Genomic DNA, 16504 nt, shown 5'->3' with positions numbered 1-16504 from the left:
GAGGGGGGAACCTGCCGTCAGGACTCATGCCTCTCCCACTCAACAATCCCATTTCTCACTACCTTTTGACTAACAAGAGTCATGGGATAATTAGCCTCCTTAGGTAGAAGCTAGCCCTGCTGAACACCATGAACCCTCCAGGTGAGCTCCTAAGGCTGGAGAGGAATTTGGGATCAAGTGTAGAAATAGAAGTTGTCTTTCCAAGACCTAGAACGCTACCCTAAGTAGAAATCAAGGTTGTCTTTCCAAGACCTAGAATGCTACCCTAAGTATCTTCCTGCCCTGTGACAGATGTGGCACTGGTCAATTGGCCAAACCAACCAGCAGGAGGGAGCTGGTCCTCAGGGCCTCATCCTTGGAACTATTCAAACAGGAGGATAGGAACCCTGCAGGGCTTTAAATTAAGAAGGTGACCAAGAATCACCAAATTCCTTCCTAGCCATTAACATTTTTTACTGCTTCTTTAAGTACCTTTTAGTGGGATTTCAAACCAATTTCAGTATTTGTGTCAGTTTGATCATGCTCATTGCAGTATTTATTTGACTTTGAACAAGGATTGTTGTGAGGAAAGATCACATCTACAGGTTGTCATCTTGTTCACGGAAAAATAAGTTTAAAAGAACTATAATCAGCAGCAAGTGGATTGCTTGTAAAACAATTTTCATTTCAAAATGTAATAATCTATATTGGACATGACATTTATTTGTGAGAAATAAAATAAAAATGGAGTTTGGGAGCTCTCATGTCTATAAAAAGACTACTTTTCCTTGCATTTATAAATATTAATATGGAACTCTAGTGAAGAACAATACATAACAATAATGAAAATCACCAAATCCCATCATTTTTTGACATTGTCATATCAACAGCTTAAGGATTAGCAGGTGAACTTTACATATTGCTTCCAAATAATAACAGTAATGATAATAACATCAGAATGAAAAAAAAAACAACCAACTTACTGCATTATATGTTCTTGATGGCTTTCTTCTAGCAGTGTTTACAGGATCACTGCCTTGAGCATTTGGATGACATGTTTAAAAAATTAACCTGAAGAAAGTGGGTGTCTTCTTATCTCTTTTCATTCTTGCAATGCTTTGCTTAGCACCGTCTTTGTTTCCCAGTAACCCCTGACATCAACAGAGTCAAAGGCCTATCAACTAATACCCTAATTTCAAGAGGATTTTATATATACATATATCTATGCGCATCTGCAAGTGTTTTGTGCACATGTGTATGTATATGCATAAAATGAAGCAGTGTTTTAAAAGATAAAGTTGCACCAGGTGTCAATTTTCACACCTCTCACTAAATAAGCATGGTAAAAAATGATGCCACAATTTCATTGAAAATCCAAGCTATTGAGATCTAATCGCTCCTTAAGCTGTGGCTTTATTCAAATCTGGATCACCAATAGGGCTCAGGATGTAAATGAACTGCAAAGAGAAATAAAGCAAAGGAGAAAAAAAAAAATCTGTGATAGCCCCTTCCTTCAACCATTTGATTCCCAAGTCCTTATCAGTCAATTAATGCATACTAAAACTTTAGTGGCAGTCTCAGTTTAATAGACCTAATAGCTACAGCAAGTCCCAAGCATTAGCCAAACAAAACACACTTTCAGCAGCCTTAATATGAGACTGAAAAAAGGTCAAAATAGACAGGCTTTACAGAATAAATCCTGAAGATCCATTCTAATTTCCACTCAAGGATCTTTTAAGCAGTTCTTGGATGCTCTTTATGGTACTTTGATCCAAGCATAGTTTCATTAAAACTTTGTGGCTTGGTATTTTTAAACCTGACAGCTTCACTAAACTAGTTCTCAAAATGTTAGCTAAGCCGCTATGCATAAAACTACTTTACTGTCATGGTTTCTTCTAATATCACCTAAGTACAGGCTGTTGCAATTTGAAAATGAACCTTTTCTACATTCACTAGATCTCAGCTTGGGAATTTTTGCTTTCACACTTGAAAGCTGTTTCTCAGTATAAAGGGAAGGTGCTGCCTTACCTCCTTCTTTTCCCGCTCCTTGAAACCTGAAACTAAAATTAGCTGCTGTACCTTATTTGTTCTGGAAGCAAGTGACACAGTACTTCTATCTACTGGTTTCCAATTGCAGGATTAACACTGGATGCTAAAAAAACCCTCAAAAAATAACAAAACATTAAATGGTGGTTTAAAATTCAATTTAATGATGGCAGGATAAATTCCCTAAAGACCTAGGAAAACAAATGTTACTTCCCTACTTCATAACATGGCATGTTAATAGATCTGATTTAACTGCCACAGATAAAAAACCCTGGATCTCCAGAGATTGTCCTTTGCTCCCCTGAAAATGAGGATGGCTGAAAGGTTAGGCAACAATTTTCTTCCCTTCCCCTGGTGTTCACAAAAGCCTGGATTTCTCAAAGAGCTTTTGTAGTGAGTTTGCATTACAGTAGTAAAGAGAATTACAGAATGATGGCTCCAGAAGAGGCTGGGCTGAGTTTTTGAGGGAAAAGATACACAAAGGATTATTTTAAAAAATAATAATGAAACTGAGGAGATGGGATTCACACAGGCACCTTGTCCAGCCCTGCTCTGATGTGAGCCAAGGGCCAAGATCCCACCAATATTCATGGAAGCAATTCAGCCAGTGTTGGGTCAAAAAACCCCATCAAAACTTGCAAGACAGTCCCAAAACACTTCTCTGGGCTGTCAGGTGGGAGACTGCTTCCATCTGTGGTGGACATTTAAGGCCAAGGCGGACATTTAAGACCAAAACAGGAGCTTATTTGTGTAATCACACATGGAAGTGAAAAGTCAATTCCTGTCCCACATGGGCGTATCATGCCGATATGGGCCTGAATGCCAGTTTTGACCACAACCTGATGGTCCTCTAGGGCTGCCCTGAGCATCTGAGCCCAGAATCTCATCCTCCAGCCCCACTTCTGGCCCTAACACCACCAACAAAGGAGGAAGAAGTGAGCATGAAGACCTTCAGCATCCAAAACCTCATGAGATATTCGTGGACTGGGAAAACAGCTTGTCCCATTGAACATTTCTTGGGCAAGGGTTCCTACCAGTAGCTAAATGGGGTCTACAAGAAAGTTGGAGAGGGACTTTTGACAAGGACATGCAGTGACAGGACAATGGGGAATGGCTTTAAACTAAAAAAGGGTAGATTTAGATATAGAATAATTTCTTTCCTGTGAGGGTGATGAGGCCCTGGCACAGGGTGCCCAGAGAAGCTGAGGCTGTCCCATCCCTGGCAGTGCTCAAGGCCAGGTTCATGAGTCTTTGAGCAACCTGGTATAGTGGAAGTTGTCCCTACCCATGGCAGAGGGTTGGAAGTGGATGAGCTTTAAGGTCCCTTCCAACCCAAACCATTATTATATGATACCGTGCTATAGGAAAGGCCATTAAATCTTTACTCTTCGATTCCCTCAGATACTCTCTCCAAAAAAACATGCTAATTACCTATTTCATGAGCAGCCGCTGCTCAGTGAGTTTGGATGAGACTGTCCCACTTCTTTCTTAGTCCCCATCACCTGGCAGAAATGGCTTGGTGGTTTTTCACTGCTTCACACACCTCTGATGGGTCAGCAGAAAATCCTGTCAACCGAACGTCTGACAAAAGCATCCTGATGTCAGGTATAAAGAATGCCACCTACAGCTTAATGTCTGCAAAAACCCCTCCGACTTTGGGCAAACAATGAATGTTTTTGTCTTCTTAATGCCCGGTATGCAATCGAGTGGAAATGCTACTTCCATCCTTAATCTACAAATGAAATTAAAGTTGTTGAAAGACACATGATAAACCAGGATCCTTTGTTTCTTACAGAAGAGGGGAAAAAATTGAAACCACTAAATATTTTAGCAGATTTACTAAATTTCCAATTAAATCTGGAATTATGGAAGAGCCTGTATCTCTCTCTCTCACTTCATATTCTATTTGAATAAAGTAGGTTAGACGTGGAGCTCCCTCCACCCACCCACCAGAGCAGGAATATTAATGAAGTAGATCCATCTCCAGCATGCTGGGCCAGCAGGGTTGCTCAGGCATCTCTGGGCTCAAGCATGTGGGAAGGGCTGGTTTATAGGGGAACAGCCTCAGCTACCCAGAGGGAGTGGGATATGCTAGGCAAGAGCACCCTCTGCCCGCTGGCAGGAGGGTCTAGCTCTATTAACATGCCCCCCATCCCTCCCCCTTCTTTTTGCTGAGGAAAGGTCACGGGAAGCAGCTTACACAAGCCAGATGAGGTGGAGACCAAATCAGGACCAAGATTATGCGTCAGGGACTTAAAGGCAGGAGCGGAAGAACAGTGCACAGTGCTGGAGCATGCTTTCTGCCCGTTCCTAGCCCTTCCTCTCATCCAGCAGAATGTTGGCCATGTCAGATTAAAGATAATGGTGTCCCCTCTCAAGGGTTTTCAGGGTATGTGGCCAAGTTGGCTTGGATTTGGCCAAAAAGGTTTGAGACCTGGAGAACTCTTCCAAACTGGTCGGGTTCTGTTTGAAGCTGAAGGGTTAAAGGATGCAGTAGTTGGCCCTCACGGGAGACACAACCTCACTGTCCCTTTGTCTACTTAGGGAAAAGATGGGATTTTGGAAAATGTTTCCTGTCACCTGGTGAAATCTGAGCTTCATAGGAGATTCATGCACCCACTTCCCAGTTTCTCCTCATCCACCAGGATGAATCAGAACATGCCACTCACTTCTCCCAGGTATTCTATGCTGGGTTGTGTGGCTGCCTGCTCAGTGCACACCTTCACTGTAACCCTGGGCTGCTCTTGGCACACCAAGCCTTCCTCAGAGGGACCAGAAGACAGTCATGTGGCACAAGAGGGACTCACAAAAATTGCCTTTGCCTCATGACTAGCCACAGATCACTTACTTTTCTTATGCATTAGCTAAGACTTTCACTCCCTGGACTCTGCTTTGCCTCCTTCTGCTTGGTCTCTGTTCTGGTGGCTTGTCTCAGTGCTCAGGGCAGGCTATCCCCTCTTTCTTCTACCCTTAGACATCACAGGAGGATGGTAGCTTCTTGGTACCACTAAAGCAAAATAACAGAGGAAGATTCGTTTATTGCCTTGTGTAGCAGCTAAAGTTAGTACAAAGCTTTGCCCTGGCACAGAGCACTTGAGAGTAAGGCCAGAAATCAGCAATTGCGCTTATTTTCTCCTCTTAAAAACAGCTCAATTGGTCTATTGCAACTTATTCCTGCTGTCTCTATTCATATCTTTTCTTCTAGGCAGCTGCCAATTGATGCTGCACATTTGTTTTGAGTGGAATATACCAGCAGGCCTGAGGTCTAACATGTTTTTTTAGTCCTATTTCAATATTTAGCTTATACACACATCTGTATTAGGCTTGTTTTTTCACAACCTTGTGTACAACAAGAGAGCTAAACAGTGTGATTTGCTTCTGGTCAGAAAATGCAAATTGCAGCTGCAGAAGGGTTTGCCACCGTGTGCAGATACCCACTCCTGAGCAGGCAAACTGGGCTCACTCCAGTGCTGATCGAGAGAAGGGGACCCCCAGCCATGCAATAATCCAGGTCTCCCTGGGATCGCTGCCTTGGGATGGGACGAACCACTCAGTGATGTGCCAACTGGGATGCAGTCTGGTCCCCTTCCAGGAGATGTTTTCCTGGGCTGCTGGAAAGAAAGAAGGTTGACCTTCAAAGGGGATCCTGCAAGGGGGGATTTGGAGAGCTGCATCATGCTCTGCTGCTTCCACCCTGGAGATACAGTCAGAAGGCAGGTCAGGATATGTTCCATTTTCTGTAAGACATTAGTAAAGCTGAGAAAGTAGAGACAGCTGTAGTAAATTCAAGGGGAACTTGCAGAGATGTTAAGTTACTACTGCAGGGGTGTGATGACCTTCCAGAATCAATTTCCAGCCTGAGCTGGACATGACTGGAAACCATGGAAGGGTTTCCATGCTGTACCTCAGGATCAGGGCAGGAGTGGGAGCGCAGTGACATGGGGCCTTCCCAACAGATGGGAGCTGTAAGGCAGTCTTGGGGAGTGTGGGCTAGCAATGACAGCTCAGAGACAAGCCGTGTTAGCAAAATCCTCATCTTCTCTACCATCTCCCAGCATGACACTCATGACCTTGGAGGAGACCATAAGGCAAGTAACTATTTTTTATTCTTCCTATAATTAGTATGATTTTATATTTTCAGAATTTAGGTCTGAAAATTCAGGGGTGGGTATTTTAAAAAATAAAATATGTGACTTCTCATTTTGAATAGGGATAGTTTCCATTTTCAGATGGACCTATAAGGAAGAAGGCTGTGAAACAGAAAGGCTCAAATAATCCTCCAAATGAGGCAAAACATTTCATTGCTCCCTGAGTGGAGCATCACAAGGAAATGTCTCAAGAGCAGAAAATATGACATAGTCTAATCTAAACCAACTGCCCTCCAAACCAAATAATTTCCAGAATACCCAGTAGGAATTTCTCCTTGCCAGTGCTATGAGAGTGGTAGAAATATCCACTACTATCAACATGACCTGAATACCTCAGTGGGAGATGGACAGCCCAAGACACTCTCACATTCACCTTGGCTAATGCTGGAGGAAGAGCTGCAGAGAAGAGGTCTCCAATGAAGGATACAGATAGGCTAATGAGAGTACTTTGCCAGAGCAATGTCCCCAGTGCCATGAGCTTGTGGAGGGTAAACAGCCTCTTCTTACCAAGTGAAGGGGACACAAAACCTCTTGTAATGGGTTTAGTCAATCTCCATGGCTTTTACTCCCTCTAAGGGTGTCCTGTGTTCAGCAGTAGCAGTCATTTTTTCTCCTTCTTAGTAGCTGATGCAGTGCTGTGTTTTTGACTTTCAGCCTGGGAACAGCGCTGATAACACCGATGTTTTTAGTTGCTGCTCAGTAATGTTTACTCTGACCAAGGACTTTGTGAATCTCATGCTCTGCCAGGGAGGAGGAGAAGCTGGGAGGAAGCAGAGACAGGACACCTGACCCAAACTGACCAAAGAGGTATTCCATACCACAGCACGTCATACCCAGGATGTAATTGGGAGTTACCCGGAAGGGCACTCACTGCTTAGTCGAGCTCGGTCGGGCTCAGTTGGAGAGTGGTATCATATTCTCTTCTCTTGTTATTTCCCTTATCACTGTTATCATTGGTGGTAGCAGTAGTGATTTGTGTTATACCCTAGTTACAGGACTTATAACTTAGTTACTGTTATAACTTAGTTACTTATCTCAATCTGTGGGAGTTACATTCTTTCAATTCTCCTCCCCATTCCCCCGGGAGGGAAGAAGGGGAGGGGGGGGGGAAGTGAGTGAGCAAGACTGCATGGCTGACTGCGTTTTAAACCATGACAGTTCTTTTTGGCGCCCAGCGTGGGGCACAAGGGGTTGAGAAAATGACAGATCTGACCAGAGTGTGTCTAATCATACCTGTGATAAGCATTCATTGTTTTGGATTAATAGTCACTCGTCACAATGCTGATTTATTGGCTCTCACAATTGTTGCCCTTGATCTCACAGTTCCAGCTTATCGTACCTTACTTACAGCCGGTATTTGCTGTGTGTTTATCAAGAGTGGGGCTTGGGCTAAGGTTTTTGTCTCATTGTACTTTATGGTAATGACTTGTAATGCAATAGAATCATTGATCATGAAACTGATCTGGCTTATGTAAGTATCTGTGGCCAGGCATCGCCCCACAGGATGGGCATTGACCAAAAAGAACTGTTGTGGTTTAAAACCCAGTCAGCCATGTACTCCTGCTTGCTCACTTCTTCTCCTGCCCCTTCTTCCTTCCCCCCCCCCCCCCCTTCTGGAGGAATGGGGAGGAGAATCGAAAGAATGTAACTCCCACATATTGAGATAAGAACAGTCCAGTGACTATGGTGTAACACAAACCACTGCTGCTGCCACCAATAATAATAATGATAAAGGAAATAACAAGGGAAGAGAATACGATACCACCCTCCAACCGAGCTCGACCGAGCAGTTACCCTTGTGGGTAACTTCCGATTACATCCTGGGCATGACGTGCTGTGGTATGGAATACCTCTTTGGTCAGTTTGAGTCAGGTGTCCTGTTTCTCCTCCTCCCTGGCAGCGCATGAGATTCACAAAGTCCTTGGTCAGAGTAAACATTACTGAGCAGCAACTAAAAACATCGGTGTTATCAGCGCTGTTCCCAGGCTGAAAGTCAAAAACACAGTGCTGCATCAGCTACTTAGAAGGAGAAAAAATGACTGCTCCTGCTGAACCCAGGACAAAGGGGAAAAGGAACTACCTGATAGTGGGATAAGGAAGCCACTGCTGTAAATTTCCAACATACCAGATGAAGCTCCATCAAAAGGGAAAGGCCTTCCCTCCTCCTCAGACCCTGCACCTCCAATTCTGGGGGTCTTGGGTCACTCACCCAAGAGCAGCACCCATTGCTTTCCTGCCTTATTAAAGTTGTGGGTTCCCACTTCTTGCCAGTCTCAAGCTTGGTAGAAGGTGTAGGAGGCATTTGGGGTCTGAGGGACAACCTTGCCAACCCAGCAATGTTTGCACAATGGCTTGGGCTTGTGAGAGTTCTTGCCTGGTTTCTCCTTGTAGAGATCTACAAGTAGATCTTGGACCCTACCAGCCTGGATCAGGGGACTAAGTGATATCTTTCCCTAAGAACAGAGTCAGCAGATGTCCAGGACAACTTGCTCCTGCAGGTCTTGTAGGCATTACTATGGGTTATGTGATTAAACAGCAGCATTGAGTTTGCAAAGCTGCCAATCCCATACCTTTCATCAGCACTTAATTCACCAAAAAAAAAAAAAAAAAAAAAAAAAAAAGAGTGCCATACCAGCCCTTAAAAGCTTTGGAGCTGCATTTCTCATGGCTGCAATAATACTTACTTACAATATGGACTCTAACTGCTTTTTATGTAACTGCTGCTCTTAATCAGCTCAGTGTTAGCAGCTCTAACCTGCTTTCGCTTGATTTATTTTATTTTATTTTATTTCTAAAACATAGATTTACAATCTCTCTGATTTCCCAGCTTTTATGCCACTCCACTGAGGCACTTTAAACATTTCATTTATCTCCCATACGTTGGGAAATTACAACCCCCTCCTCTCCAAAACAACCAACCAAGCAAAAACCCTCCAGCTAAAACCTACACAGTTGGAAAGTGTTGATTTAAACAATAACCCTGAAACAAGATAGGGAAAGACTAGAACATTAACACAGACTTCTTTCTTTTTTTTTCTTGCACAGATTGAGCTCTGAGGTTGTTTGCATCAAATCTTGACTTGTTCCAAGGCAGCATCTATTTATATGTTGTGAAACTGGAAGGAAGCAGTGTGAAATACATTTTTTCAGTCACTTGAGAAAGACCGCACTATTCAGTTTGTTCTAGCCCACATTTCCCTCTCCTTTCCTTCCTGCCCACTTCATCTGTACTTGTGCAAAGGGAGCTGGAAGCAGTGGGAATAATCTGAATTATCGGGCTTTCCAAAGGAGGTTTGGGTGGGAAGAACGTTAACATTTTTTTCTGATCTGTATCTTCTAAGGAAAAAAATTCTTCCCTAATCAGACAGATGATTTAAGGGTTATGCTTGTTCCTGGTTGATGTGTTTGGTGAATACAAACAAATATATCTAAGAAGAGTATCTACCATTTAGTACTAATGAAAGTAATGTCCTACTCTGTTTTCCTAATTGCATAAATAACTGAATGCTATAATAGCAGATTTCAGAAAAAAATCCTTGGTTTAGACTTCTTTTACATCTTTTCCCCATCTCTCTCCTGAGAGATTCTTTATGCTACAGAATGTGAAACTAATTGGAAACTTTCTCTTTCCGGTTACTATTTTGTTATATATACAGAAGCAACTCACATTTTACCATAAATAAGTGACAATATTCCTCTGTTTATTATTACCTTCAACCTTTTTTTTTTTTTTTTTTTTTTTTTTAATTCTGTGATGGCATTTTTATTTACCCACAGAAACCCATGTGAAAATATTGCTGGAAGACCACAATACTACAACATGCATCACTTCCCAATTAGCAGTCAAGGTTTGGATTTTTAGTTCAAGATATCCAAATACTGAACCAGTTCACTGTGCTTTAAAGAGCAAACCCAGGAATTTAACAAAATACAAAGCAGGCAAAACATCAAGCAGGCAAAACATCAAAGTCTCCTATGTATTGATGGTGCAGGGAGGAACAGTTATAAATCTAAGCTCTCCATTCTAGATCACATCCCCAGATGTAAATAAGCACACAAGCATGTTGCTACATATTTTTACAGAAACAATTACAAACAGCCTTACCAGCGCCTGCGAATTCAGCCCCGCACACATCTTTTATCCGTTGTGCCCTCTGCTGGAAAGAGCACACAAGGCAAGCGGTGTTATTTCCAATTAATTTTTGGCATCATCACTTGGCATCTGCTTTAGGAATGCAAAGCGTGAAATTTGTAGTAGCAGGTTTAATATTTGATCCAGCCAAAAATATTTTTGCTACAAGGACTTACCTTTGGTAGTGTTTTCCTCCCCGCTTCCCTCCTCCTCCGCTCCGTGTTGTTTCATTGCCACCGAGCCTTGTTTACGGTCCAAACGAAAAAATCTGCCACTGAATGCCATACATGGCAGGAATAATTTCATGCTGTGCAAAATTTGTTTCATTTCACATCCTGTAAGAATAATTACTTAGCATAATGCCACTTAAGCTGTATTTCTAGCTGCAAACATTAAGGAAATGGTAAAAAGCTAGATCCTGGTTGGGAGAAAAAAAAGGCACTTAGGGGTCCCTAGGGTTTCTTAAAACTAGTCACTTTTAACACCAGGAACCACAAGAAGAATTAAAATGTTATAAATGATGTCACTGAATTTAAAATCACAATAATCTCCTATATTTTCAATGATCTTCAAGGTCACCCATGTACTGGGGACCTTGATAGGAAACTACTTTCAGAAATAGAGGTGAAAACACCTGGCCCATATTGCCCGTGTTTCTCATGGTTTCTGCAATTAAATTTTTTTGAAGGTGACAGTTACCAAAATAGTTTTAAATAAAATGGCAAGTGAAGCAGCTGAATCTTCCTCATGCCATCAACTCTAATTCTTATGTGATGGAAAATGGGACTCAGTACGTTTGTAAGAGAGCCAATGTGGTGGATGAGCAGGGTGCATTGCCCAAGTATCAGGATAAGCTGTACAAAAAATACCTCAGCACTTGAGGGCTGTGTGACACACCCTGCAAGAGGAGACTCCCACAGGAGAGAAAAAACCCTCATTCTTATCTAGTCAGAATTATTCATGGTTCACTCTTACCTTCTAGCAAACCAGACCACAGCCTTCAATCATATGCAAGATTGGCGTGGTCTAATTGAATTAGTTCAATTAAGTTTAAAGATCAAAATTATGATTGTGGATTTAAAAAAACCCAAACCTAGTTTTCCAGATGCCAAACCACAGCTTGCAATCAAGTAGCGATTTCTTGATTTTCCTTTTCCAAATGTTGGCAGGAAATAACCACTTACAGAGAACTTCCCTTGAGAAGTACCTTATCCCCTTAATTTTTGAATCAGCAATAGCAATGCTTGTGTATAGCCAGTATCCAAGCTGACCTTCATCTTCCTTGAGACCACAGCGTCTCTTCCTCCCCCACCAGCAAAACCCACTTTTGTTGTAGTTTGATGATTTACTGATAAAATTAACTGATAACCAGTATGCTTGTTTTGGGTTTGTACAACATGACAAAAGGCAAAATCTCAGGTTTGTTAGAAGCAGGCTGTGAAGGATTGCTGGAGACTGTCAATCACAGCGTACCATCTCCAACCAGCCCTCTGCCGGCACAAATTCCCCCAGCTCCACTCATCTGAATAAAGTTATTCCAATTTATACTCATTCCTTGCTTTCACTCTATATTGAAAAAGCCTTTATTGAAATGTCAAGTTTGAATATAACAGGAGTGTCAAGAGGCAGCAAGGGAGACAGTAAATTTTAGGAAAACAATGGCAACAATTTGGGCACACGAGTCCTTCTTCTGGCCTGAAATAGGCAGCAGATCCTCCCAGGGGAGGCTTTACAAGCAGAGGAGTTCTTGAAATGCTGTTTTTTAAAGTGGCTTTGCTGATAAAGCTAAGGACATGACAAAAACAGGTCACACAAACCATCCAAAACCATGCTCCTCTTAGGTGTTTTTTTCCCCCCCAAAGTCCAGCAAGCTGCTATATCTAACCAGCCGCATTATGTTACAACTTTAAAATACCAAGGAGCACTCAAACACTCCCATAGAAGGGACTATACATGGACATGCTGCCAGTGGTGTCCTTCATCCTCACTGCGTGGCCCTTCATAGCCATGGAGCCAGGCAGCATCTCACAGCCACCTGTCAGGGGCAGATCCAAACCAAACAGCCTTTCAGAGGGTACTGACAATGATGTCTTCATTCCCTACTGCTAGTGGTGCAGGAGCTTTAGCTGCCTGTTTGTTCAAGTAGCACTGTGCCGAGCTCCTGGTCCTGGAAGTCCCTGCAAAGATGGTGAGCGCTCTGACATGGGTGGACTTCACCAGGGTACACACATTGGCATCCCAGTGGGAGATGCTATCCTTAATGTAGGCATCTTGTCTCATGAGTACCCTACATGCAGATGTTGAAGAACAGGTCAGTAGGATTTTGCGCTTTAAAATCCCCAGCTTGACACCTTCCAGGCTGAGGTGGCCCATGACACTGGCCCACACCATGTACAAGATAGTTTTGCAAACCAACAAGTTTTTTTCTTTATTTAAAATACGCAATGAGAGACAGGGAGAGAAGAGAGGGCAGTAAGTACATTCAAATTAATGCAACATTTACCAAAGCCAACATTAAAAACAATTCATAAGCGAACATCTAAGTGTCTCCACACTGAAATATTTCCCATTAATAAATACCACTAGCAAACCCAGGGATGACTAGAGGGCAACCAGAATTGTCCGCAGGCACGTGGAAACCTCAGCATCACTCTGCTTGAACCTTGGGCGGTTGCAAACTGTCAAGAACAATGGTGCCACCTTACAGATCACCTCCCAGGCTGCTTATGGGAAGCCTAGCCCATGAGCAGGTTTTGGTAATGCACGTGTACACACATAAAGACATGCATTTCAACTGCATTTCAGGATGGATTGCCCTAAGCCTTGTCTGGCTCCCTGACTCTCTTTTAAAGAGCAAATAAAAGTTGCCAACTTCCTCATGAAGGACAAGCCTAGTGATTTAGAAGTTGCATCTTTTAATATTTTCCTAATTTTTTTAAACACTGCATTGAATCCCAACAGGATTTGGGGGTTTTGTTTTAATGGCAAGGCAAAAATTTGCTGATCCTCCCCGAGGCGAAGTTACTTTCAAGTCAGTGAAAGTTCTTGGCCCGTGATGAAAAGTCTTTGCCAATTAGTGCTCAACAACTTCAATTCATCCCTCCTGGTTCAAGATGAGTAGGAACCTAATAAGGCTGCGATAAAAGGGCAAAAGGCACCAAGTACCCAAAGGGGATTAATGGGCTCTTCCATTTATTTGTCTTCCTAACAGCTGAACTGTTACAAGTATTGACGGTCTTCAAAGGCTTGGGCGCTGGAGTCTCCAATGGCCATCTCCAGCTCCCTGGCCCCGAGGGGTGAGGGCTTCCCCCTGGGCGATGCCAAAACCAACAAAGCCCCGGGGATCAGGTAATGAAACTTCAGCTTCCCCCCTCCCCTCCCTTCTTTGAGATTTATTTACTGGCATCTGACAAGGGGCAAATTCAGCTGGAATTGTGTAGTCAAGGCCCTGTCAAGCCTTCAGAGGCACCCTTATGTCGAATCACCTTCCTGACTGGCATGTAGCTGAAAAGCCCTCGGCGCTGGTCCTTAACAGCTCCCGACAGCACAAAGGACACTCCAGACAGATGCCTACATGGCATCCTGCAGCATTTTAAAAGAGAATTAGTGGTTTTAATTATGGTCGTCGTATGAAAGGAAACCATGCAAGCTCGGCAGGAGACCTTTGATCAAACCCTTTTGCTAGCACAATGCCGCGGAACTGTGACTATTCCTAGCAAGGGGCCTTTTCTTGCTGAATGACTCACCAGTGATCTTTGAATGCAGACAAGTTCCTTGCCCTCCCTCTTCATTAGCGAGCATTTCTATACAGGCCCTATATAGTACGCAGAGTCTTGGAGCTATACAATGGGGTGGGGGGGGGAAGAATCCCTACAGATTCTGGCCTCTACTTAGGAAGTGCTGAAGGACTCTGAGTGACTTTATTCATTAAAACAGGTTGCTATTAATTAACTGTCATAATAAAATAAAGAACTATTATTTGCATTTCTTAGTGTGCTCCCTTTAGTAATATGTATAAAAGATGCTTGTAACAAAAATGAATTTATAAGGGAGAAAAAACCCTCAGAAGTCCCTTCCCCCCTTCACCCTTCCCAATTCTCCTTTTTTTTTTTTTTTAAGGTCTAGGCAGCAGGAGCCTGACTAATTATTAGGACCTGTTTTGCAAGAGAACAAATAGAGGTAAAACACAAATATGAAAGTAATTAGGAAAATGCAAAATCCTGTTTACTTGGCAACCTATTCATGCAACTGAGACTAACGAAGAGCAAATCAGCTTTACTTGTTTGATAAACTTCAGGGTGCCACCTAAGAGGAGCTGATAAAAATTAAACTTCTGCCAGCATCCCTCAGCATCGCTTTTTAGTGAACCGGCTCAGAAACGTCCACACAACCGTTTCGTCTACAAGCACCAGCAAATCTCATGTAAGAAGATTCACGGGGAGGAACTCTGTAACTTCCATCGCTGTTAAATATTCCATCACTGTTAAATATTAAACCCTTTGAGCAGCCATCATGGGTATCTTTGAGCTGAACACGTAGCACAGACACCCGTATCACACGTGTACACAATTCATACGGACATGGCACACGTGAATAGCACAGTTGCAACCACTTCTGTTTTGCTCCCTAAAAAAGCATCCCATTCTCACTGCTCTTCACAGCTGGGAAGGCTTTTGCTCATGGGAAAGTTCTCATAGTTTGCATCACTGGTTATTACAATACATGATGATACATTACTTGATGCGGGCTGCAGGCTGGAAAACCTTTGTCCAACCCCTTTTTTCTCCCAAGTAGATAGCGGAATCCACAAAAGCTTCCAATTATTTCAAGACTATGCAGCTAAGGAGGAGCATCTAATCAAGATAAAGAAAACCCTCAGCTCAGTATATTTGCTTGAATAGATTTTCAATAATGCAGGTAACAAAAGCATTCAAAAATTGGATTCCTAATGCTTTCTGCTAGGCTGAAGGACTGACTCTGAGAAAGGAGAAGAAAGACAGCCCTGAGAAAGCTGCCCTGAGGAATGTATGATATTCCTCTGCTCTGTACAAACACTTATGTGGGGACTGAGAAAAAGGAAGAGATTTAAGTGAGGCATGGTCAACCTGAAATGTAGTCAATTACAACACAAAGAGTTAAAATGACACCCCTGAACTTCTTCTTTCCCCTCTGCTTTGTGGCTTTGCAACCCAAAAGCAGGAGTTCCGTTTCTTCTTATTGCTCATTTCTTATCTGCTGTTTGTACAGGAATCATTTATAGAAGGAAAAGTGGAATTCCTATGGAAATAAAACTAAGAAATCAGAATGAGAGGGAGAAAAATAAAGGATGTTATTTTGCAACCGGAGTTAAAGGCTCCTAGATGGCAGCTTCAGTTTTATACAGGCAGCAATCCATGACAATCAGTCTGGGAAAATCAGCACTTGGAGACAACAGAGGTAGCCTACTTTTCAAAGGATCTATTAGGGTTAGTATCCACACAAACCTAAATTTGCAACTACATGAACCTCAAATTACAGATCAACACAGCATCCACATGCAACACCCCTTGCTGCTGCACGCATCCTAACCTGTTCCTCCAAGCCTCTGGGAAGCTTTCCAGAGGTGCCACTCGATAACATGACATGTACAGAAGCGCTTCTTCCTTCTCCTAAAATTTTACTATGAATCCTAAAATGGAATTCCGGCCTGGAAGTGATTAGTCTGCTATAAAACATGGCTGAAATCTCACATAACCACAGAACAAAGGATGAAAATTTAGATAAACACAACTTTCCAGTAACAATACTAAAGTTTTGGATCTGTTTTAAGCATTTGAAGTATATGTTAATAGACAACATTTTTGAAAACATGCTATTTTATGCTTTTTGTTGTTGAAAATAAGTAGCTGAGCTCTTGTTAACCAAGTTGCTTGACTTTTGTGGCAGATTAAAAAGCAGGATGGATTCACACTCCATTCTTCTGGTTAAAGCCCCTGACATCTCTAAAATTGCAGTTCTGGCGTCCCCAGTACCTGTGAGCATGTGGCAAAGTAAATGAGCAGTACATGCTTGCAGAGGAAGAGGCCACAGCACAAACGCCATGAGCTCTTGGGAGTACAGCACTCCAAGGGAGCCGCTCTTGTGTCCCCATGCAGGGTGGCAGCATCAGTCTCCCTGCCCCAGGTGGAGGCAGGTGCCAGAGATGCCCCACTGCTATCTA

This window comes from Neopsephotus bourkii, unplaced genomic scaffold (genome assembly GCF_033783945.1).
Source record: "Neopsephotus bourkii isolate Nb327-2 ecotype Australia unplaced genomic scaffold, CSIRO-AGI_Nbou_v1 NB_95, whole genome shotgun sequence".
Taxonomy (NCBI): Eukaryota; Metazoa; Chordata; class Aves; order Psittaciformes; family Psittacidae; genus Neopsephotus; species Neopsephotus bourkii.
The sequence above is the reverse complement of the archived record's forward strand: the minus strand, read 5'-3'. Positions refer to the sequence as shown.